The 26,867-nt window shown below is 42.6% G+C and overlaps 1 protein-coding gene across 1 annotated transcript in view; it reads left to right on the top strand.

Annotated features, from left to right (window-relative positions):
• arhgef9b (Cdc42 guanine nucleotide exchange factor (GEF) 9b) overlaps positions 1-26,867 on the top strand; it is a 79,882-nt gene that overhangs the window by 21,025 nt on the left and 31,990 nt on the right.

The following is a 26,867-nucleotide window of genomic DNA, read 5'->3' on the forward strand; positions in this document are numbered from 1 at the left end:
CGGACGCACGCACGCATGCACACACACACACACACACACACACACACACGCACGCACGCACGCACGCACGCAGGCACACACACACACACACACACACACACATAAAGAATGCTTTGGGGCCCAAACCCAGTATCTCAGAGAAAGGCCCTTTGATGAAGACGGGGCCCCAAGGAATCTTATCTGAAGGAGAGACTCTGAGTCTAACGGTTAATGAGCTGGAAGTGTACACACACACACACACACACACACACACAGCTGGAGGTAGAACTCTGTATTTTGCCACCACAACCATTCTGGAGTTGAACAGTGTTTGTTGTCAGTTCCATGCTGTTGCCATGACACTGTGTGTTTCCTGTTTATCTTCAGGATTCTATCTTTAGAAAGCCTTTTTAAGTGTGAGTTAAATAGACAGTGTGTGGGTGAGAGAGAGAGATGGGGGGATGTACAGAGAAGAAAATAGGATGGGGAGATGGAGAGAGGGGTGAGAGAGAGATGGGGGGACGCACAGAGAAGAAAATAGGATGGGGAGATGGAGAGAGGGGTGAGAGAGAGATGGGGGAGGGGGGATGCACAGAGAAGAAAATAGGGTGTGGAGATGGAGAGAGGGGTGAGAGAGAGATGGGGGGATGCACAGAGAAGAAAGGAGAGGGAGAGATGTGTTTGTTGATGGCCAGATAGATAAAGGAGAGGGAGAGATGTGTTTGTTGATGGCCAGAGAGATAAAGGAGAGGGAGAGATGTGTTTGTTGATGGCCAGATAGATAAAGGAGAGGGAGAGATGTGTTTGTTGATGGCCAGATAGATAAAGGAGAGGGAGAGATGTGTTTGTTGATGTCCCCACCCCCCTTCTCCAGTCAGACTAGTGAAGCCCACAGACCCCAGGCAGAAAGAGAAAGCTTCCTCACTGCAGTGGATTAGCTGTTAATGCTGACGCCTCGCTTTCATTTCAATAAACTCCTCTTCTCCTCTCTTGTCATTTTCTTTTGTCTTATCTTCTCTTATCTTCTCTTCTCCTCTCCTCTCTCTCCTCTCTCTCCTCTCTCCACTCCCTCCTCACCTCTCTCCTTTCTTCCTTCTCCTCCCCTCCTTTTTCTTCTCCCCTCCCCTCCCCTCCTCTCCTCTCCTCCCTCTTCTCCTCTCCTCTCTCTCCTCTCTCTCCTCTCTCTCCTCTCTCCACTCCCTCCTCACCTCTCTCCTTTCTTCCTTCTCCTCCCCTCCTTTTTCTTCTGCCCTCCCCTCCCCTCCTCTCCTCTCCTCCCTCTTCTCCTCTCCTCTCTCTCCTCTCTCTCCTCTCGCCACTCCCTCCTCTCCTCCCTCCTCTCCTCCCTCCTCTCCAAGCTCCTGTCCTCTCTCTCCTCTCCCCCCTTCTCCCTTCTCCTTTCAGCTCCTCTCATGTTAATAACAGTGTAGTAACAGGGTAGTATTGTCTGTTGCCGCTGCTCTGCCTAAAGCCGGAAGCCTAAAGCTCTCCCATCAGACTATCATAGTATCACTGGCTGAACTGGCCAGCAGCATCAGTACAGGTTAACAGTGGCCAGCAGCATCAGTACAGGTTAACAGTGACCAGCAGCATCAGTACAGGTTAACAGTGACCAGCAGCATCAGTACAGGTTAACAGTGGCCAGCAGCATCAGTAGAGGTGAACAGTGGCCAGCAGCATCAGTACAGGTTAACAGTGGCCAGCAGCATCAGTACAGGTTAACAGTGGCCAGCAGCATCAGTAGAGGGTAACAGTGGCCAGCAGCATCAGTAGAGGGTAACAGTGGCCAAGTCACTTTAGGCCAACCTGAGCTTGTCTAATCAGATGATGCAACTGCAGTCATTATGAGCTACATGAGTCAGCAGTTAGCACGCAGAGAGCAGAGCAGGACTCACAGATGAGGGAGAACACACACGTTACTACTCTACTCAGGCGTGTTCATTTAATCACCCAGTGCAGGTGATGCGCATCTCTGTGACCTCAAACGTCACATGCACTGTCTTCAAACCTCACACTCTGTCTTCAAACCTCACACTCTGTCTTCAAACCTCACACTCTGTCTTCAAACCTCACACACACTGTCTTCAAACCTCGCACACTGTCTTCAAACCTCACACACTGTCTTCAAACCTCACACTCTGTCTTCAAACCTCACACTCTGTCTTCAAACCTCACACTTTGTCTTCAAACCTCACACTCTGTCTTCAAACGTCACATGCACTGTCTTCAAACCTCACACTCTGTCTTCAAACCTCACACTCTGTCTTCAAACCTCCCACTCTGTCTTCAAACCTCACACTCTGTCTTCAAATCTCACACTCTGTCTTCAAACCTCACACACTGTCTTCAAACCTCACACACTGTCTTCAAACCTCACACTCTGTCTTCAAACCTCACACTCTGTCTTCAAACCTCACACTCTGTCTTCAAACCTCACACAATGTCTTCAAACCTCACACACTGTCTTCAAACCTCACACACTGTCTTCAAACCTCACACCCTGTCTTCAAACCTCACACACTGTCTTCAAACCTCACACTCTGTCTTCAAACCTCACACACACTGTCTTAAAACCTCACACAATGTCTTCAAACCTCACACACACTGTCTTCAAACCTCACACACTGTCTTCAAACCTCACACTCTGTCTTCAAACCTCACACACTGTCTTCAAACCTCATACACTGTCTTCAAACCTCACACACTGTCTTCAAACCTCGCACACGGTCTTCAAATCTCACACACACTGTCTTCAAACCTCACACACTGTCTTCAAACCTCACACACTGTCTTCAAACCTCACACACAGTCTTCAAACCTCACACACTGTCTTCAAACCTCACACACACTGTCTACAAACCTCACACACAGTCTTCAAACCTCACACACAGTCTTCAAACCTCACACACTGTCTTCAAACCTCACACACACTGTCTTAAAACCTCACACAATGTCTTTTTCAGTGTAGATTCCTCGGTATAGGTGTATTAGTCAGACTCAGACAATCGGTTTCCAGAAGGGTAAGAACTAAGCATCACTGATGATAAGGGGTTGTGGGAACCTCTCTTCCCCTGAATCTCTCTTCCTCTGAATCTCTCTTCCTCCGAATATCTTATAGCTTAATGCATCAACTTTACACAAGACAGACTCTCAATAAGAAAATAGCCAGTGAGTTGGTACTCTTTTTCACCATTAGAGAGGTCCCTTCTGTTTAGCAATGGGGAGGTCCAGTTCCCCCTCTGCTCAGCTATGGGGGGGTCCAGTTACCCTCTGCTCAGCTACATATCCTGTTCCAACGTTCCAACACTACATATCCTGTTCCAATGCTAAACATCCTGTTCCAACGCTACACATCCTGTTCCAACACTACACATCCTGTTCCAACACTACACATCCTGTTCCAACGCTACACATCCTGTTCCAACGCTACACATCCTGTTCCAACGCTACACATCCTGTTCCAACGCTACACATCCTGTTCCAACGCTACACATCCTGTTCCAACACTACACATCTTGTTCCAACGCTACACATCCTGTTCCAACACTATATATCCTGTTCCAACACTACATATCCTGTTCCAACACTACACATCCTGTTCCAACGCTACACATCCTGTTCCAACACTACACATCCTGTTCCAACACTACACATCCTGTTCCAACGCTACACATCCTGTTCCAACGCTACACATCCTGTTCCAACGCTACACATCCTGTTCCAACGCTACACATCTTGTTCCAACGCTACACATCCTGTTCCAACACTATATATCCTGTTCCAACACTATATATCCTGTTCCAACACTACACATCCTGTTCCAACACGACATATCCTGTTCCAACGCTACACATCCTGTTCCAACACTACACATCCTGTTCCAACGCTACACATCCTGTTCCAACGCTACACATCCTGTTCCAACACTACATATCCTGTTCCAACACTACACATCCTGTTCCAACACTACACATCCTGTTCCAACGCTACATATCCTGCTCCAACGCTACACATCCTGTTCCAACGCTACACATCCTGTTCCAATGCTACACATCCTGTTCCAACGTTCCAACACCCAACACTACACATCCTGTTCCAATGCTACACATCCTGTTCCAACGTTCCAACACCCAACACTACGCATCCTGTTCCAACACTACATATCCTGTTCCAACGCTACACATCCTGTTCCAACGCTACACATCCTGTTCCAACGCTACACATCCTGTCCAACGTTCCAACACCTAACGCTACACATCCTGTTCCAACGTTCCAACACCCAACACTACACATCCTGTTCCAACACTACACATCCTGTTCCAACGCTACACATCCTGTTCCAACACTACACATCCTGTTCCAACGCTACACATCCTGTTCCAAGTCTCCAACGCACTGTACTATATCAGGCATGTACGCACTGTACTATACCAAGCATGTGTGTGTGTGTGTGTGTGTGTGTGTGTGTGTGTGTGTGTGTGTGTGTGTGTGTGTGTGTGTGTGCGCGCTGTACTGCATGGATCTGTTCTAGAATGTCTAGGCCGTTCCAGAGTTTCTGCTGTACTCCTGTGAATGGGAATGTGTTCTTCTCATATGTGGGGGATCCCAGGTGGGCTGATGGGTGTTGACAGGAGCAGCCCAGTGCTCCACTCACAGGCAGTACACTGGAAAACAACACCAAGCTCATTTCTAGATATCCTGCCCATTCCTAACATGGATGGTTTGGTCACATCTGTACTGTGGAATGTCCTGCCATGGGTATAGACACTTCTCAATGGACTTGGTTAGGAATCTTACAGTAGGACTTGGTTAGCTATCGTCCAGTAAGACTTGGTTAAGTATCTTACAGTAGAACTTAGTTAAGTATCTTACAGTAGGTGCAGATATAACTGCAGTGTTATCATGTGGGAACTCATTAATACAGATATAACTGCAGTGTTATCATGTGGGAACTCATTAATACAGATATAACTGCAGTGTTATCATGTGGGAACTCATTAATGCAGATATAACTGCAGTGTTATCATGTGGGAACTCATTAATGCAGATATAACTGCAGTTTTATCATGTGGGAACTCATTAATGCAGATATAACTGCAGTGTTATCATGTGGGAACTCATGAATGCAGATATAACTGCAGTGTTATCATGTGGGAACTCATTAATACAGATATAACTGCAGTGTTATCATGTGGGAACTCATTAATACAGATATAACTGCAGTGTTATCATGTGAAAACTCATTAATGCAGATATAACTGCAGTGTTATCATGTGGGAACTCATTAATGCAGATATAACTGCAGTGTTATCATGTGGGAACTCATTAATGCAGATATAACTGCAGTGTTATCATGTGGGAACTCATTAATACAGATATAACTGCAGTGTTATCATGTGAAAACTCATTAATGCAGATATAACTGCAGTGTTATCATGTGGGAACTCATTAATGCAGATATAACTGCAGTGTTATCATGTGGGAACTCATTAATGCAGATATAACTGCAGTGTTATCATGTGGGAACTCATTAATACAGATATAACTGCAGTGTTATCATGTGGGAACTCATTAATGCAGATATAACTGCAGTGTTATCATGTGGGAACTCATTAATACAGATATAACTGCAGTGTTATCATGTGGGAACTCATTAATGCAGATATAACTGCAGTGTTATCATGTGGGAACTCATTAATGCAGATATAACTGCAGTGTTATCATGTGGGAACTCATTAATGCAGATATAACTGCAGTGTTATCATGTGGGAACTCATGAATGCAGATATAACTGCAGTGTTATCATGTGGGAACTCATTAATGCAGATATAACTGCAGTGTTATCATGTGGGAACTCATGAATGCAGATATAACTGCAGTGTTATCATGTGGGAACTCATTAATGCAGATATAACTGCAGTGTTATCATGTGGGAACTCATTAATGCAGATATAACTGCAGTGTTATCATGTGGGAACTCATTAAAGCAGATATAACTGCAGTGTTATCATGTGTGTGTAAGGGTTTTCCTGTGGTGAAGGAGAGGCGGACCAAAACGCAGCGTGGTTATATTGATTCATGTTTAATGAAAAACGATAAATACGAACACTACGAAACAATAAACGTGGAAAACCAAAAACAGCCCTATCTGGTGCAAAACACAGAGACAGGAACAATCAGCCACAAACACACAGTGAAACCCAGGCTACCTAAGTATGATTCTCAATCAGAGACAACTAATGACACCTGCCTCTGATTGAGAACCATACTAGGCCGAAACATAGAAATACCCCAAAACATAGAAAAACAAACATAGACTGCCCACCCAACTCACGCCCTGACCATACTAAATAAATACAAAACAAAGGAAATAAAGGTCAGAACGTGACAGTGTGAACTCATTAATGCAGATATAACTGCAGTGTTATCATGTGGGAACTCATGAATGCAGATATAACTGCAGTGTTATCATGTGGGAACTCATGAATGCAGATATAACTGCAGTGTTATCATGTGGGAACTCATTAATGCAGATATAACTGCAGTGTTATCATGTGGGAACTCATTAATGCAGATATAACTGCAGTGTTATCATGTGAAAACTCATTAATGCAGATATAACTGCAGTGTTATCATGTGGGAACTCATTAATGCAGATATAACTGCAGTGTTATCATGTGAAAACTCATTAATGCAGATATAACTGCAGTGTTATCATGTGGGAACTCATTAATACAGATATAACTGCAGTGTTATCATGTGGGAACTCATTAATACAGATATAACTGCAGTGTTATCATGTGGGAACTCATTAATGCAGATATAACTGCAGTGTTATCATGTGGGAACTCATTAATGCAGATATAACTGCAGTGTTATCATGTGAAAACTCATTAATGCAGATATAACTGCAGTGTTATCATGTGGGAACTCATTAATGCAGATATAACTGCAGTGTTATCATGTGGGAACTCATTAATGCAGATATAACTGCAGTGTTATCATGTGGGAACTCATTAATGCAGATATAACTGCAGTGTTATCATGTGGGAACTCATTAATACAGATATAACTGCAGTGTTATCATGTGGGAACGAACACATGACTTTCTTCTTGATTATTCCTAACTTTGGGGAACTCTGCGCTGCCACATTCTCTGAGAAACCTTTTGCTGAGAATCAACTTTTCCACCTTCAGGGGATGTTTGTTCCCACCTTCAGTTCTGTTTTGATGGAGACATTCAGGCAATCTCTCTGCTATGCAGCTCAACAGTTATCCTTCAGGGTTCTGGGTTGAGGAACATATTGGAAAGAAAACAAGTGGCCTATCTATTTCCTCCAGCAGGTAATCTGCCATAGGACCCAGATCCCCTAATCTCTACCTCTCATCTCTCTCTCTGTTGTCTCTCTCATCTCTCTCTGTTGTCTCTCTCATCTCTCTCTGTTGTCTCTCTCATCTCTCTCTGTTGTCTCTCTCATCTCTCTCTGTTCTCTCTCATCTCTCTCTCTGTCATCTCTCTTTCTCTCATCTCTCTCTGTTGTCTCTCTCATCTCTCTCTGTTCTCTCTCTCATCTCTCTCTGTTCTCTCTCTCATCTCTCACTCTGTATTCTCTCTGTCATCTCTCATCTCTCTCTGTTCTCTCTCATCTCTCTCTGTTGTCTCTCTCATCTCTCTCTGTTGTCTCTCTCATCTCTCTCCGTTGTCTCTCTCATCTCTCTCTGTTCTCTCTCTCATCTCTCTCTGTTGTCTCTCTCATCTCTCTCTGTTGTCTCTCTCATCTCTCTCTGTTCTCTCTCTCATCTCTCTCTGTTCTCTCTCTCATCTCTCACTCTGTATTCTCTCTGTCATCTCTCATCTCTCTCTGTTCTCTCTCATCTCTCTCTGTTGTCTCTCTCATCTCTCTCTGTTCTCTCTCATCTCTCTCTGTCATCTCTCTTTCTCTCATCTCTCTCTGTTGTCTCTCTCATCTCTCTCTGTTCTCTCTCTCATCTCTCTCTGTTGTCTCTCTCATCTCTCTCTGTTGTCTCTCTCATCTCTCTCTGTTCTCTCTCTCATCTCTCTCTGTTCTCTCTCTCATCTCTCACTCTGTATTCTCTCTGTCATCTCTCATCTCTCTCTGTTCTCTCATCTCTCTCTGTTGTCTCTCTCATCTCTCTCTGTTGTCTCTCTCATCTCTCTCTGTTGTCTCTCTCATCTCTCTCTGTTCTCTCTCATCTCTCTCTGTCATCTCTCTTTCTCTCATCTCTCTCTGTTGTCTCTCTCACCTCTCTCTGTTCTCTCTCTCATCTCTCTCTGTTCTCTCTCTCATCTCTCACTCTGTATTCTCTCTGTCATCTCTCATCTCTCTCTGTTCTCTCTCATCTCTCTCTGTTGTCTCTCTCATCTCTCTCTGTTGTCTCTCTCATCTCTCTCTGTTGTCTCTCTCATCTCTCTCTGTTGTCTCTATCATCTCTCTCTGTTCTCTCTCTCATCTCTCTCTGTTGTCTCTGTCATCTCTCTTTGTCTCATCTCTCTCTGTTCTCTCTCTCATCTCTCTCTGTTCTCTTTCTCATCTCTCTCTGTTGTCTCTCTTATCTCTCTCTGTTGTCTCTCTCATCTCTCTCGGTTCTCTCTCTCATCTCTCTCTGTTGTCGCTCTCATCTCTCTCTGTTTTCTATGTTATCTCTCTCTCTGTTCTCTCTGTCATCTCTCTCTGTTCTCTCTGTTATCTCTCTCTCTGTTGTCTCTCTCATCTCTCTCTGTTGTCTCTCTCATCTCTCTCTGTTGTCTCTCTCATCTCTCTCTGTTGTCTCTCTCATCTCTCTCTGTTCTATTTCTCTCATCTCTCTCTGTTCTCTCTCTCATCTCTCTCTGTTGTCTCTCTCATCTCTCTCTATTGTCTCTCTCATCTCTCTCTGTTGTCTCTCTCATCTCTCTCTGTTCTATTTCTCTCATCTCTCTCTGTTGTCGCTCTCATCTCTCTCTGTTTTCTATGTTATCTCTCTGTCATCTCTCGCTGTTCTCTCTGTTATCTCTCTCTCTGTTGTCTCTCTCATCTCTCTCTGTTGTCTCTCTCATCTCTCTCTTTTGTCTCTCTCATCTCTCTCTGTTGTCTCTCTCATCTCTCCCTGTTGTCTCTCTCATCTCTTTCTGTTCTCTCTCTCATCTCTCTCTGTTGTCTCTCTCATCTCTCTCTGTTGTCTCTCTCATCTCTCTCTGTTCTCTCTCTGTTGTCGCTCTCATCTCTCTCTGTTTTCTATGTTACCTCTCTCTCTGTTCTCTCTGTCATCTCTCTGTTCTCTCTGTTATCTCTCTCTCTGTTGTCTCTCTCATATCTCTCTGTTGTCTCTCTCATCGCTCTCTGTTGTCTCTCTGTTCTTTCTCATCTCTCTCTGTTGTCTCTCTCATCTCTCTCTGTTCTCTCTCTCATCTCTCTCTGTTGTCTCTCTCATCTCTCTCTGTTGTCTCTCTCATCTCTCTCTGTTGTCTCTCTCATCTCTCTCTGTTGTCTCTCTCATCTCTCTCTGTTGTCTCTCTCATCTCTCTCTCATCTCTCTCTGTTGTCTCTCTCATCTCTCTCTGTTTTCTATGTTATCTCTCTCTCTGTTCTCTCTGTCATCTCTCTCTGACCCTCTTCCTACACGGATTTGATACTGCTACATCTTAAATGAATAAACAGCTGATGGCTAAACAATGGTGACATCACTGTGCTGCATCCAGCATTTTATTTTTAGGTGTTTTGTGTGTGTGCCTGTGTCTGTGTAGCGTTTCTCTGAGGTCGGGAGGATGCAGGAAGTCAGCGTGGTCGTCCAGGGCAGGGAGGAGGGGGGGGGGGGGGGGGGGGGGGGTGGAAGGGGAATTGTGGTTGTCGTGGGGATAGGGAGGGGAGATAAAAGAAGCAGTCTGTTCAGAAGGGAAATGGGAAGGGTGGGGTGCCTGGTCTTTCTCCCTCCATTACCAAATCATGAGCCTCAAATAGAATAATTTACTAACAGGCTACAGCAGAATAAGTAGAATAATTTACTAACAGACTACAGCAGAATAAAACATGGTGGAGTCTCTTATTCGCTCTAGACGCACGCACACACACACATGCGCACACACACACACACACACACACACACACACACACACACACACACACACACACACACACACACACACATGCACGTCTCCTAGAGAGAGCTGAAGCTCTAAGGTGGAGTATAGAATGGCCTCAGGCCAGGGTAGGAGAGGAAATACTTAGTATGTCCCAAATGGCCCCTTATTCTCTATACAGTATAGTGCACTACTTTTGATCAGGACCCATAAGGCTCTGGTCAGAAGTAGTGCAATGTGTAGGGAATAAGGTCACAATAAGGACACCAGATCACATCCACAGCTGCGACAAAAGGTCATGTTGTCATCTGCTGAGATACTGCCGTAAACAACCTGGCAAGATACTGCTGTAAACAACCTGGCAAGATACTGCTGTAAACAACCTGGCAAGATACTGCTGTAAACAACCTGGCAAGATACTGCTGTAAACAACCTGACAAGATACTGCCGTAAACAACCTGGCAAGATACTGCTGTAAACAACCTGGCAAGATACTGCTGTAAACAACCTGGCAAGATACTGCTGTAAACAACCTGGCAAGATACTGCCGTAAACAACCTGGCAAGATACTGCTGTAAACAACCTGGCAAGATACTGCTGTAAACAACCTGGCAAGATACTGCCGTAAACAACCTGGCAAGATACTGCTGTAAACAACCTGGCAAGATACTGCTGTAAACAACCTGGCAAGATACTGCCGTAAACAACCTGGCAAGATACTGCTGTAAACAACCTGGCAAGATACTGCTGTAAACAACCTGGCAAGATACTGCCGTAAACAACCTGGCAAGATACTGCTGTAAACAACCTGGCAAGATACTGCTGTAAACAACCTGGCAAGATACTGCTGTAAACAACCTGGCAAGATACTGCTGTAAACAACCTGGCAAGATACTGCTGTAAACAACCTGGCAAGATACTGCTGTAAACAACCTGGCAAGATACTGCTGTAAACAACCTGGCAAGATGCTGCTGTAAACAACCTGGCAAGATACTACCGTAAACAACCTGGCAAGATACTGCTGTAAACAACCTGGCAAGATACTACCGTAAACAACCTGGCAAGATACTGCTGTAAACAACCTGGCAAGATACTGCTGTAAACAACCAGTAAGCTTGGTGATTTAGGCTTGCCAAAAGGTGAATCTAACATGTATTGATTCAGGGGGTCGAATACTTATCGAATCAAGATGTATTGTTCATAATTATTTTACAAATGTTTACATTTTTCTTCCACTTTGACATTACATATTATTTTGTGTATATCGTTTGACAGAAAATTACAAATGAACCCATTTTAATCCCACTTTGTAACACAACAAAATATGGAAAGAGTCTGAAAACTTTCTGAAGGCCCTGTACACAAGGCATATACAACACATGGTAGGGCCTGTACACAAGGCATATACAACACATGGTAGGGCCTGTACACAAGGCATATACAACACATGGTAGGGCCTGTACACAAGGCAAATACAACACATGGTAGGACCTGTACACAAGGCATATACAACACATGGTAGGGCCTGTACACAAGGCAAATACAACACATGGTAGGGACTGTACACAAGGCATATACAACACATGGTAGGGCCTGTACACAAGGCATATACAACACATGGTAGGGCCTGTACACAAGGCAAATACAACACATGGTAGGGACTGTACACAAGGCATATACAACACATGGTAGGGCCTGTACACAAGGCATATACAACACATGGTAGGGCCTGTACACAAGGCATATACAACACATGGTAGGGCCTGTACACAAGGCAAATACAACACATGGTAGGGCCTGTACACAAGGCAAATACAACACATGGTAGGGCCTGTACACAAGGCAAATACAACACATGGTAGGGCCTGTACACAAGGCATATACAACACATGGTAGGGCCTGTACACAAGGCAAATACAACACATGGTAGGGCCTGTACACAAGGCAAATACAACACATGGTAGCACGAAGATAAATAAAGCTGCTGAATGTCCATTAACAGGTATTTTACTTTCATGTGTGCCATGCTATTGTTAGCCAGCTAAGCCAGAATGTTAGCCAGTAATGTTAGCCAGTAATGTTAGCCAGTAATGTTAGCCAGTAATGTTAGCCAGTAATGTTAGCCAGTAATATTAGCCAGTAATGTTAGCCAGTAATGTTAGCCAGTAATGTTAGCCAGTAATGTTAGACAGTAATATTGGCTCGTTAGACCTGGTGCTGAAGCTCACATGTATTGTGTCAAGGGAAATGTATGCTGTTTTGTATTGTCTGTTTATACATATAGTCGTGTTAAACATGGTAGATATGAACTTGACTGCCTTAGCAACACTCAATGACAACATGCAATGGCATGTCAGACACTACATACAAGTAGATGCACACACTAAACACAGGTCAAATGCAGATTGGTGAAGAACAGTTCAATTAGTAATTCTCTTCATACCACGGTCTCACTCTGACGTAAGATGCATGGGGAATGGCCAACTGTGATTGGCCAATACAAGTACGGGTGTTGGGCAAATAATAGGTGTTGGGCGAATACAACAACTACTAGAATAAATTAGAGCCATTTTAACAGCCAGAGGGGTTCCTGGAAGAACCTCTAACGTAGCAACGGAGGAACCTTTTTGCGGCTGCCTGTGGAGCTCTTCATTTATTTTGCCGTTGGATTTGTTGCGCTGCCAATGTTAGAAGAAGTTATGTGGTTTTAATCAATGGCTTTATGGGATAGCTAGCGACTTGTAAACCATTACCCATTCCTATATGAGTACAGTGGCAATGTTAGAAGAAGTTATGTGGTTTTAGGCAATGGCTTTATGGGATAGCTAGCGACTTGTAAACCATTACCCATTCCTATATGAGCACAGTGGCAATGTTAGCGTGTACATCTTGGTGGGGCAAACAAAACAAAACATGTTTTAGACACATGTCGGCAAAGCCACAACACAACACAGCACAACACTAAACAATACATTCATTTCACTATAACGGTGACAAACGGTGCCCACAAACTGTCAGGGCCTGCAGAAAGCTGTCCCAACAGCAGAGTCCCAACACCTTACCACTGCTACACCTGGCTATCAGCAGAGTCCCAACACCTTACCACTGCTACACCTGGCTATCAGCAGAGTCCCAACACCTTACCACTGCTACACCTGTCTATCAGCAGAGTCCCAACACCTTACCACTGCTACACCTGTCTATCAGCAGAGTCCCAACACCTTACCACTGCTACACCTGGCTATCAGCGGGGCCTTGTCTGGCAGTGAAACAGTTCATTCAGCCTCATTTACTGCCTTTAAAATAAACCATAGCTGATATGTCTGACTTGCTTAAACAAATTTAGTTTCTACTGACAATTGAGATGTACAAACTATGGCATAAGGGGACAGTGAGTGGATAAGAGGCTATCCATAATTTAGATTAAGACATTAATGAGTGAGCTAGGACGGACGTAGTCAGTATAACTATTTGTTCAGCACTTTTGAAATGTACAGAGACAGAATTCAGAAGATGGGCCGTTGTTACAGGATTCTCCCTGTACACCAAGTCAGAACCGTATAATTATAATTATACTATATGTGCACCAACAACGACCGTACAATAAATAAACTATTTAGTCTCACTTTACTTGTATCAAATACAACTAAGCCCCCCCCCCCCCCCTCCATCATTATGGAAATGCAGTATTTAAATTGGCATCTTTAGTATCTTTATCTTTAAATCAGCATCTTTATTATTAGTAGTCATAAGATGAGTTTTATGTGCTGACGCTGTGCTTAGCTCACACACGTAACAGTAGTTCAAAGTTGACCCGTACTTACATAGACATGTATCAGGACGCCTCTCTACTGACTGTCTTCCCGCTGAGGAGATGAGACCGTTTGACAAGCTCCTCTTCCCTGGATATGCATGAGTTTGTGTGTGTGTGTGTGTGTGTGTGTGTGTGTGTGTGTGTGTGTGTGTGTGTGTGTGTGTGTGTGTGTGTGTGTGTGCGTGCGTGCGTGTGTGTGTTTTATTCATGAAGCATTAGCAGGGCTGTCTGTGTAGATTTAGATTTTCAGATGTGACCTTTGTTGTCTAAATGTCAGGGATGGAGCAGAGTGCCCAAAGAGCCACACACACACACACCGAGAGAGAGCGAGAGAGAGCTCCCAGCCTTATGTAACTGCGGCTACGCATGAGATAGACAGACGGGGAGAGGAAAAGTTTTTTTGAGGAAACTCTGGCATATTCCAGCCCTGATGCTGTTAGCTCTGCTGAAAGCAGTTTGGGGATGGGATTTTTCCTCTGCATGTATAGGTGCATGTGGTGTAAAAACCCTCCTATTGATTGTATAGTATATTGCCCCTTAAACCTATGATGTAGTGGATTTCACTGGTTTTATTGTTTACCTAATATTCTTTGATCTGTAGCCTAGCTGCATTGCAAAGCTGTCTAGAGAATGTGAATCACACACACACACACACACACACACACACAGTGTGAAAGCCATAGCCGGGGCCGGCCTGTAGCGGAACGGAGAGAGATTATCCTCCTGCATGAATTAATTCATGACCATATTGTGCCCCTCTTCATCCACCAACAATGAGGTGCAGGCACAGGGGTCAAATGCGCTGCAGGGGTCACCCTTGCTTGTAATAACAGATTTCCACGCTGCAGATACAACCTATAATAGAACTGAGCTTTCCATATTCTTTATCTGTGTCTTACAGTCTATGGTGTTATAGGGATGTGTTTTACAGTCTATGGTGTTATAGGCATGTGTTTTACAGTCTATGGTGTTATATGGATGTGTTTTACAGTCTATGTGGTTATAGGGCTGTGTTTTACAGTCTATGGTGTTATAGGGATGTGTTTTACAGTCTATGGGGTTATAGGGATGTGTTTTACAGTCTATGGGGTTATAGGGCTGTGTTTTCCGGTCTATGGTGTTATAGGGATGTGTTTTCCGGTCTATGGTGTTATAGGGATGTGTTTTACAGTCTATGGTGTTATAGGGATGTGTTTTCCGGTCTATGGTGTTATAGGGATGTGTTTTCCGGTCTATGGTGTTATAGGGATGTGTTTTCCGGTCTATGGTGTTATAGGGATGTGTTTTCCGGTCTATGGTGTTATAGGGATGTGTTTTCCGGTCTATGGTGTTATAGGGATGTGTTTTACAGTCTATGGTGTTATAGGGATGTGTTTTACAGTCTATGGTGTTATAGGGATGTGTTTTACAGTCTATGGTGTTATAGGGATGTGTTTTCCGGTCTATGGTGTTATAGGGATGTGTTTTCCGGTCTATGGTGTTTTAGGGATGTGTTTTACAGTCTATGGTGTTATAGGGATGTGTTTTCCGGTCTATGGTGTTATAGGGATGTGTTTTACAGTCTATGGTGTTATAGGGATGTGTTTTCCGGTCTATGGTGTTATAGGGATGTGTTTTCCGGTCTATGGTGTTTTAGGGATGTGTTTTACAGTCTATGGTGTTATAGGGATGTGTTTTACAGTCTATGGTGTTATAGGGATGTGTTTTCCGGTCTATGGTGTTATAGGGATGTGTTTTACAGTCTATGGTGTTATAGGGATGTGTTTTCCGGTCTATGGTGTTATAGCGATGTGTTTTCCGGTCTATGGTGTTTTAGGGATGTGTTGATTTTGTAATATTATTATTTGTATTAACTTTTGTGGCTTTTACAGTAAGACAAATACTCATAAATATATCATATCAACATATCATAAATATGTCAATATATCATACCAAAATGTCATATTAATATATTATAATAATTTATCATAAAGATATCATATAAATAGATCATATACAGTCATATACAGATCATATACATATCATGATATATTGATTTGATATATTGATATGATTTATTCATATGATATATTGATTTGAGATATTTATGATATATTTATTTATATATGATATACTGATATGATATATTGATATTGTATATTTATATGATATATTTAATTATATATGCTATATTGATTTGATATATTTATATCATATAGATATATAATATCAATATATCATATCAGTATATCATATATATATTTCATTAAATGTATCATAAACATTTCAAATTAATATATCATATCAATATATCATATCTATGTAAATATATCATACATTTATCATGATATATATATGATATATTTATATTATATTTTTATGATAAATGTATATATCAAATATCATATATATATATATATATATATCAATATATCATAAATATATCAATATACCATACAGAAACAGGATAACTAACAGATACAAAAATATGCAAATAGATGAATAAAGATGCCAAACAAACAGACAGACAAGACAACAATACAAATAAAAACATTGAACAAATAGCCTACATAGAGTAGGATCATAGCCTACATAGAGTAGGATCATAGCCTACCTAGAGTCTACATAGAGTAGGATCATAGTCTACATAGAGTAGGATCATAGCCTACATAGAGTAAGATCATAGCCTACCTAGAGTTTACATAGAGTAGGATCATAGCCTACATAGAGTAGGATCATAGTCTACATAGTCTACAGGAAGTGGTGTTGGAGGGCCAGTAGGAGGCACTCTTTCCTCTGGTCTAAAAAAATTATCCCAATGCCCCAGGGCAGTGAATGGGGACACTGCCCTGTGTAGGGTGCCGTCTTTCGGATTGGACGTTGAACGGGTGTCCTGACTATCTGAGGTAATTTAAGATCACATGGCACTTATCGTAAGAGTAGGGGTGTTAACCCCGGTGTCTGGCTAAATTCTCAATCTAATAATCCCCAGTTTACAATTGGCTCATTCATCCCCCTCCTCTCACCTGTAACTATTCCCCAGGTTGTTGCTTTAAATGAGAATGTGTTCTCAGTCAACTTACCTGGTAAAATAACGGATAAATAAATAAATAAAAAATACATAGAGTAAGATCATAGTCTACATAGAGCCTACATAGAGTAGGATCCTAGTCTACACAGAGCCTACATAGAGTAAGATCATAGTCTACATAGAGCCTACATAGAGTAAGATCATAGTCTACATAGAGCCTACATAGAGTAGGATCCTAGTCTACACAGAGCCTACATAGAGTAAGATCATAGTCTACATAGAGCCTACATAGAGTAGGATCCTAGTCTACACAGAGCCTACATAGAGTAAGATCATAGTCTACATAGAGCCTACATAGAGTAAGATCATAGTCTACATAGAGCCTACATAGAGTAAGATCATAGTCTACATAGAGCCTACATAGAGTAAGATCATAGTCTACATAGAGCCTACATAGAGTAGGATCCTAGTCTACACAGAGTAGGATCCTTGTCTACATAGAGTAGGATCCTAGCCTACATAGAGTAGGATCATAGCCTACATAGAGCCTATATAGAGTAGGATCCTAGTCTACACAGAATAGAATCATAGTCTACATAGAGTAGGATCATAGCCTACATAGAGTAGGATCATAGCCTACATAGAGTAGAATCATAGCCTACATAGAGCCTATATAGAGTAGGATCCTAGTCTACATAGAGTAGGATCATAGTCTACATAGAGTAGTATCATAGTCTACATAGAGTAGGATCATAGCCTACATAGAGTAGAATCATAGTCTACTAGAGTAGGTTCATAGCCTACATAGAGTAGGATCATAGTCAATATAGAGTAGGATCATAGCTTACATAGAGTAGGATCATAGTCTATATAGAGTAGAATCATAGCCTACATAGAGCCTATATAGAGTAGGATCATAGCTTACATAGAGTAGGATCATAGCCTACATAGAGTAGGATCATAGCCCACATAGAGCCTATATAGAGTAGGATCCTAGTCTACATAGAGTAGAATTGTAGTCTACACAAAGTAGGATCATAGCCTACCTAGAGCCTATATAGAGTAGGATCCTAGTCTACATAGAGCCTACACATGAACATTTGGGCTTTGTTTTGGCCAACATACTTCAAGAAGAGTTCCCACAACTTAAGGAATTGATAAGGCTTATTATTCAATGCGCTGTAGAGAAAGCCTCATTGGGAGATAAATCAATGACCCTTTGTTCCCATTCCCTCCATGAGGGTGCCTGATCAGATATCCACAGCAGAATACACTTTTCTGCACAATGTAGTAAAATGTGTAAAAGATGTGAGTAAACATAATGTAAGAGGCAGCTCATCTCTGGCTCCTAGAATACAAGACGTTGCACTCAGCCGGAGGACATTCAAAAACAGGATCTGTCTCCTGAAGAACCTGTGGGATTGTCCTTTATGTAAGGCAGAAACAATGTATAAGAGAACCTTGCACACCCTGACGCTTATTACAAAGACTAGACAAATTAGGGTTTGTTCTATGTCTAGATACAGGAGTGACATGCAGTCGATGTAGGATCTTAAATTGCATTTCCCAGGCTGAGTTGCAAACTAGAAAATGGGATGTTTGTACACACATTTTTCTTCCGAGTCTGCAAGCTCTATTGGGAGCCTATCAGCCTCCACTATCACCTTAGTTTTGTCTGTGTTGTCTTTCTTCATATTGCCCAGTAAATTATAAAAGTGGTGAGTGGTAGATTTCAGCTGCTTTATTCTTCAAGAGGTTCTCAATAGGAGAGATGGAGAAGCCATCTGGATGCAATTATGAAATTAAGAATTTGAAATAATTTTTGAAAGTCACTCTTAAAGATGCCAAATTTACTAACAATATGGTCAAATGTTAGAATTTTATCACCCTGAACAATATGTTCGACAACATTGATGCCCTTACTTTTCCATGTTGAGAAGCATCCGTCCATATCCCAGGTCGAAAATCAGGGCTCTCCTGCAACGGGGCCATTACTGAGAAACAAAGATGATGCCCTTCTATCGTCCTGATATACATCCAGATAGAGCAAGTTCTTCAGCACATAATTGTCTTTAGTCAGTTTGGCTATCTTTGTCTGGGGTATAAAAGGTTATTGAGTGGGATTTTTCCAAGAGTAGCTGATTCATCACTAAGCCAAAATGAATTTGGATTTTCAATACAGAACTCAAGGATAAATCTCAGTTGAGATGCCAGTTGACAACATGTAAGAGAAGGGGCTGCAAGACCAACTAACCAGGTAGGTAGGGTGTCATAAACTTCAAAAGGATGTGGACACCTCTTGTTCGAAAATCATGGGCATTAATATGTAGTTGGTCCGTTCTTTGCGGCTATTAACAACCCCCACTCTTCTGGGAAGGATTTCCACTAGATGTTGGAACATTGCTACGGGGACTTGCTTTCAGCATTATTGAGGTCGGGCACTGATGTTGGGTGATTAGGCCTGGCTTGCAGTCGGCGTTCCAATTCATCCCAAAGGTGTTCGATGGGGTTGAGGTCAGGGCTCTGTGCAGGCCAGTCAAGTTCTTCCACACTGATCTCAACAAACCATTTCTGTTTGGATCTCGCTTTGTGCACTGGGGCATTGTCATGCTGAAACAGGAAAGGGCCTTCCCCAACTGTTGCCACAAAGTTGGAAGCACAAAATCATATAGAATGGCATTGTATGCTGTAGCGTTCAGATCTCCCTTCACTGGAACAAAGGGGCCTAACCTGAACCATGAAAAACAGCCCAGACCATTATTCCTCCTCCACCATTTGGGCAGTTAGCGTTCTCCTGACAACTGCCAAAACCTCTAGCAATAGACTGGAAGAACTGGCAGCACAATACATGTTTAGCAATAGACTGGAAGAACTGGCAGCACAATACATGTTTAGCAATAGACTGGAGCAGTGGTTCCCAAACTTTTTATAGTGCCGTACCCCTTCAAACATTCAACCTCCAGCTGAGTATCCCCTCTACACCAGGGTCAGCTGTACCCCCTCTACACCAGGGTCAGCTGTACCCCCTCTACACCAGGGTCAGCTGTACCCCCTCTAGCACAAGGGTCAGCGCACTCTGAAATGTGTTTTTTTGCCATCTTTGTAAGCCTGCCACACACACACTATACAATCAATGTATTAAACATAAGAATGAGTGTGAGTTTTTGTCACAACCCGGCTCGTGGGAAGTGACAAAGAGCTCTTATAGGACCAGGGCACAAATAATAATATAATAATAATCAATCATTTTGCTCTTTATTTAACCATCTTACATATAAAACCTTATTTGTTCATATCAAATTGTGAATAACTCACCACAGGTTAATGAGAAGGGTGTGCTTGAAAGGATACACATAACTCTGCAATGTTGGGTTGTGTTGGAGAGAGTCTCAGTCTTAAATCATTTTCCACACACAGTCTGTGCCTGTTTTTATTTTTCATGATTGTGAGGTTCTAGAATCCACTCTCACATAGGTATGTGGTTGCAAAGGGCATCAGTGTCTTAACAGCCGATTTGCCAAGGCAGGATACTCTGAGCGCAGCCCTATCCAGAAATCTGGCACTGGCTTCTGATAAAATAAAAATTTCACAGAACTGCTTGTTGCAATTTGGATGAGGCTCTCTTGTTCAGATATCGGTAAGTGGACTGGAGGCAGGGCATGAAAGGGATAACGAATCCAGTTGTTTGTGTCATCCATTTCGGGAAACTACCTGCGTAATTGTGCACCCAACTCACACAGGTGCTTCATTATATCACATTTGACATTGTCCATAAGCTTGAGATCATTTGCACACAAAAAAATTATACAATGATGGAAAGACCTGTGTGTTGTCCTTGTTAATGTAGACAGACAAGAGCTCCAACTTCTTAATCATAACTTCAATTTTGTCCCGCACATTGAATATAGTTGTGGAGAATCCCTGTAGTCCTAGATTCAGATCATTCAGGCGAGAAAAAACATCACCCAGATAGGCCAGTCGTGTGAGAAACTCATCATCATGGAAGTGGTCAGACAAGTGAAAATTATTGTCAGTAAAGAAAATGTTAAGGTTGTCTCTCAATTAAAAAAATTTTGTCAATACTTTGCCCCTTGATAGCCAGCACACTTCTGTATGTTGTAAAAGCGTTCCATGGTCGCTGCCCATATCATTGCATAGTGCAGAAAATACACGAGAGTTCAGGGGCCTTGCTTTAACAAAGTTAGCCATTTTCACTGTAGTGTCCAAAACATCTTTCAAGCTGTCAGGCATTCCCTTGGCAGCAAGAGCCTCTCAGTAGATGCTGCAGTGTACCCAGGTGGCATCGGGAGCCACTGCTTACACTATGTCTCCCTGTCATTGTTTTTGTGTCATCAGTACAGATACCAACACATCTTGACCACCAAAGTCCATTTGATGTCACAAAGCTGTCCAGTACTTTAAAAATATCCTGTCATGCTGTCCTGGTTTCCAGTGGTTTGCAGAAGAGGATGTCTTCCTTAATTGACCCCCCATAGACGTAACAGACATATACCAGGAGCTGTGCCAGGCCCGCCACGTCTGTTGACTCATCCAGCTGTAACGCATAGAATTCACTGGCTTGTATGCGAACCAGCACTTGTTTCAAAACATCTCCTGCCATGTCACTGATGCGTCGTGAAACAGTGTTGTTTGATGAAGGCATTGTCTGTATAGTTGTTTTGGTCCTTTTCCCCCAGCATTGTCCCAGCCATATTAAGTCGTCCACAATAGTATGAGGCATGCCTGTCCTAGCCACTCAGTAGCTCACCATATAAGTTGTTTCTAGCCCCTTCTTATTAATGGTATTTGTTGCTTTTATACATGTCTTACTACTTGAAAGTCGTCTTTATTCTCGCTCAAAAAACTCCTGTGGCTTATTTTTCAAATAGTCATGTTTGGTTTCTAAATGTCTGCGCAAGAGTGAAGGTTTCATCGCGTTGTGAGATAATACTTTTTCACACTACTCCCAATATAAGTGAACCCCAAATCAATTGTAGTTCTCATCATATTTGCACCTCTTCGATGGTCCAACGTCCCTGTCTGTTGTTCGCTGCTTTCCCAGGTAAATGGGCAGTAGCTCTTTGACTGCATCAGATTCATAACTATCAGTGCCCATGCTAGCTGGGCTAACAACAAATGTATAATTACTGATGCTAGCATTGGATGTTTTCATGGAAGCAGAACAACTTGCGTCGTTGACAGGTGCAGGTGTAGTACTGCTGGTAGTAGCAGGACTACCAGTAGAGCTGGTATGTGTTTCTATGGATACGGGCCTTCCAGTTTGGGAATACCTGGACTAGAGGAACTGGCAGTATAATACATGTTTAGTAATAGACTAGAGGAACTGGCAGTATAATACATGTTTAGTAATAGACTAGAGGAACTGGCAGTATAATACATGTTTAGTAATAGACTAGAGGAACTGGCAGTATAATACATGTTTAGTAATAGACTAGAGGAACTGGCAGCATAATCAATGTTTAGTAATAGACTAGAGGAACTGGCAATATAATAAATGTTTAGTAATAGACTAGAGGAACTGGCAGTATAGTATATGTTCAGAAATAGCACTATAACAACTGGGCGTGTACTGATTATATCACACACAATAGGGAAGGAAAGAGATGCCACCCGTTGCATTACCATCAAAGGATTTGGTGTGTTCAGGAAGGGAAAAGGTGGTTAGATGGCAAGATGAAGAGTGAGAAAAACCTGAGGAGTGGTGATTCTGGAGTGACAACAGGTGTGAGAACAGGTGAAGTGCCAAGGGGTGTGGCCTGGAACAAGTAGTTAATCTGCAGAGGAGTGGTCTTCGATACAACATCTATGGTGTTATAGGGTTATGTCTGCAATTGTTTATATAATCTATCTATGGAGTTATAGGGTTATGTCTGCCATTGTTTATAGAATCTATCTATGGAGTTTTAGGGTTATGTCTGCAATTGTTTATAGAATCTATCTATTGAGTTATAGGGTTATGTCTGTCATTGTTTATAGAATATATCTATGGAATTATAGGGTTATGTCTGCCATTGTTTATAGAATATATCTATGGAGTTATAGGGTTATGTCTGTCATTGTTTATAGAATATATCTATGGAATTATAGGGTTATGTCTGCCATTGTTTATAGAATCTATCTATGGAATTATAGGGTTATGTCTGCCATTGTTTATAGAATCTATCTATGGAGTTATAGGGTTATGTCTGTCATTGTTTATAGAATATATCTATGGAATTATAGGGTTATGTCTGCCATTGTTTATAGAATATATCTATGGAGTTATAGGGTTATGTCTGTCATTGTTTATAGAATATATCTATGGAATTATAGGGTTATGTCTGCCATTGTTTATAGAATCTATCTATGGAATTATAGGGTTATGTCTGCCATTGTTTATAGAATATATCTATGGAATTATAGGGCTGTCAATTAGATCACTTAGGGCATAGAGTCAGATTGATTAGACCTACTGTAAGAATCTGTCAGGAAAATGCCAATGGTCATTTCCCAGGGAAATAACGCCTTTAATTAAATCTGACATGAATTGACCTTCATCACAGGTTGAGGATAATAAAGGTTGGGCATGATAAATGATTCATAGAGCAATGTGATATTCTAAAAGATATTTAAGAGGTGAGGTGGATAGGATATTGTTTTGGTTTTTGGTTGAATAGGGTTATGGTTTGGTTTGGCCTCACTCAGAGGTAAATATTGTTTGTGAGCTTCGAGCACTGTCCCTCCGCCTCCCTCCTCTCCTCTGTGGTCAGTGATCCCGGTTGTCTCGCGGCTGAGCGCTGATCAGTATTCTGGCAGGACCGCCTCTCAAGCTCGCTCTGCTTCACAGCCGCTCTCTCTCTGTTCTCCGGTCCAAGTCAAGCAGAAGGCTCAGCAGCTCGCGCGCAGCCCGCAGACAGACAGACAGAAAGACAGACAGACAGACAATACTCTCGTGTGTTGTTGAGTGTCAGCTGGCCTGAATCCTGACAGTGTCGGTTCAGGGGGAGAAAAAGCGAACACCGGCGGGTGTTGACCCGAGGAGAATAATCGGTGCTGCTGACGGATGGTGATGAGGATGATGATGGTGAGGATGATGATGATGCATCTGTCCCGAGCCTTTTATGAGCTGCAATAGCGCGTGTAGGGTGAAGACAAGAAGCGTAGCCTGGGAGGCCGTTTTTTCCGCTGTCTTTTTCTTTTCAATCTGTAGCCAAATGGTGGATGCTGTCTGGACCGTTAAATTCAAACAGTCCCGGTCGAGACCGGAGCAGAGCAGCAGCGCGCGCCTCCCGTCATCCGGACAAGGAGCACACAGACACGGCAGCAGCCGCATCCCTCTCGCCTTGCAGCGTTGCACCATGGCCTTGGATGTCCAGACATTCGTTGTGTTCACTGTGATCGCGGTTCTGGTGCTTGTGAACGTTCTGTTAATGTTCATCCTCGGTACGCGTTAACCGGACCGGCGCTCGAGGCCCAGTTCGCGCAACACAACCGTTTGAGAGAGAGGGAGCAGGCGAGCGTTCATTCGTTCGTTGAGAGCGGGACCCCCATCGCATCTTCAACATGGCCACACAGTGAAATGAATGACGTTGGTACAATATATGTGTATTTATGTACAGTGTGTCCCCTGAATCCTCCCGTTGTCTCGTCCTCTGGCCGTGTGTAGCTGATGCTGTTTTGGTGGTGATGGTTGTGCGGTTAACGCTCTGCGATGTTTCCCTGGTGATTGTAGAGAATTCACCATATTCCCTCTTAAGGCCGTGTTTTATCACTCATGCCTGCCCGCTCTACCCTTCTCCTCAATGTTGTATTGTGTATCTATGTGAGCAATAGTACTAAATTGTGCACTTTGGTTTTTCCTGGAAAAAAAATTATCCGGAATGTCTAACGGTATTTCGGGTGCGTAGCTATTATTTGGGATGCTTTGACGGTCTGTGATAATGCTGTTGTTTTATATTCAGCAACAACAATTCATCCTTATATCCCCACTATAAGGGATTTTTATTGTGATTTACTAGTGGTGCATTTAGAAGGATTTCTGCATGTGTTATGTGTTATCCAATATGTTCTAATGATGCAGAACATAATCCTTCACATTGGACGTTATCAAGCCAGCTAGAGGAGGCCCTCAATGCTCCAACACACACACACACACACACACACACACACACACACACACACACACACACACACACGCACACGCACACGCACACACACACACACACACACACACATTGGTTCCCCATATTTTAAACCATGCAACATGTATCTATTTACATCTCCCCCATTCTACATGCACCAGTACTCTATGTCTCAACACCTGCCTGTGAATCCATTTCAGACACAATAAACCGGTATGAATAAATAGAGATGGATAGAACTGTCATTATTCTAAACTACACACATTAACAAGCAATTGTATAACATATTATTATTAATCAGATATAATCTGTGCATTTAGCTTTACTATGAGACTGTCTTAATATCTGATGGAAAGTGAGGTTTATAAATGTTGTATGGTATGAGAGTTAGATATAGATGTGATTAAAGCCCCAGAAGTCTCAGAGCTATCAGGTGTAAAGCCCCAGAAGACTCAGAGCTCAGAGCTATCAGATATAAAGCCCTGCAGGTTCAGAGCTATGAGATATAAAGCCCTGCAGACGTACAGCTATCAGATATAAAGCCCTGTCAGATTTAGAGCTATCAGATATAAAGCCCTGCAGACTTGCAGCTATCAGATATAAAGCCCTGGCAGAGCTATCAGATATAAAGCCCTGGCAGACTTAGAGCTATCAGATATAAAGCCCTGGCAGCCTCAGAGCTATCAGATATAAAGCCCTGCAGGCTCAGAGCTATCAGATATAAAGCCCTGCAGGCTCAGAGTTATCAGGTATAAAGCCCTACAGACTTAGAGCTATCAGATATAAAGCCCTGCAGGCTCAGAGCTATCAGATATAAAGCCCTGCAGGCTCAGAGCTCAGAGCTATCCATGTAGTCCTGCCCTGTTGAAGATGGACAACACTGCTGGTAGTCTCTGTGGAGGGATATCCACTCTATAGTATAGTGCTGTCTGTAGTCTCTGTGAGGGATATCCACTCTATAGTATAGTGCTGTCTGTAGTCTCTGTGAGGGATATCCACTCTATAGTATAGTGCTGTCTGTAGTCTCTGTGGAGGGATATCCACTCTATAGTATAGTGCTGTCTGTAGTCTCTGTGAGGGATATCCACTCTATAGTATAGTGCTGTCTGTAGTCTCTGTGAGGGATATCCACTCTATAGTATAGTGCTGTCTGTAGTCTCTGTGAGGGATATCCACTCTATAGTATAGTGCTGTCTGTAGTCTCTGTGAGGGATATCCACTCTATAGTATAGTGCTGTCTGTAGTCTCTGTGAGGGATATCCACTCTATAGTATAGTGCTGTCTGTAGTCTCTGTGAGGGATATCCACTCTATAGTATAGTGCTGTCTGTAGTCTCTGTGGAGGGATATCCACTCTATAGTATAGTGCTGTCTGTAGTCTCTGTGGAGGGATATCCACTCTATAGTATAGTGCTGTCTGTAGTCTCTGTGAGGGATATCCACTCTATAGTATAGTGCTGTCTGTAGTCTCTGTGAGGGATATCCACTCTATAGTATAGTGCTGTCTGTAGTCTCTGTGAGGGATATCCACTCTATAGTATAGTGCTGTCTGTAGTCTCTGTGAGGGATATCCACTCTATAGTATAGTGCTGTCTGTAGTCTCTGTGGAGGGATATCCACTCTATAGTATAGTGCTGTCTGTAGTCTCTGTGAGGGATATCCACTCTATAGTATAGTGCTGTCTGTAGTCTCTGTGGAGAGATATCCACTCTATAGTATAGTGCTGTCTGTAGTCTCTGTGGAGAGATATCCACAGCCTTTCAACAGGACCATAACAGTGTTCATTAATCTATAGTACAGACAGACTTTCAACAGGACCATAACAGTGTTCATTAATCTATAGTA

This window comes from Oncorhynchus mykiss, chromosome 31 (assembly GCF_013265735.2).
Source record: "Oncorhynchus mykiss isolate Arlee chromosome 31, USDA_OmykA_1.1, whole genome shotgun sequence".
NCBI lineage: Eukaryota > Metazoa > Chordata > Actinopteri > Salmoniformes > Salmonidae > Oncorhynchus > Oncorhynchus mykiss.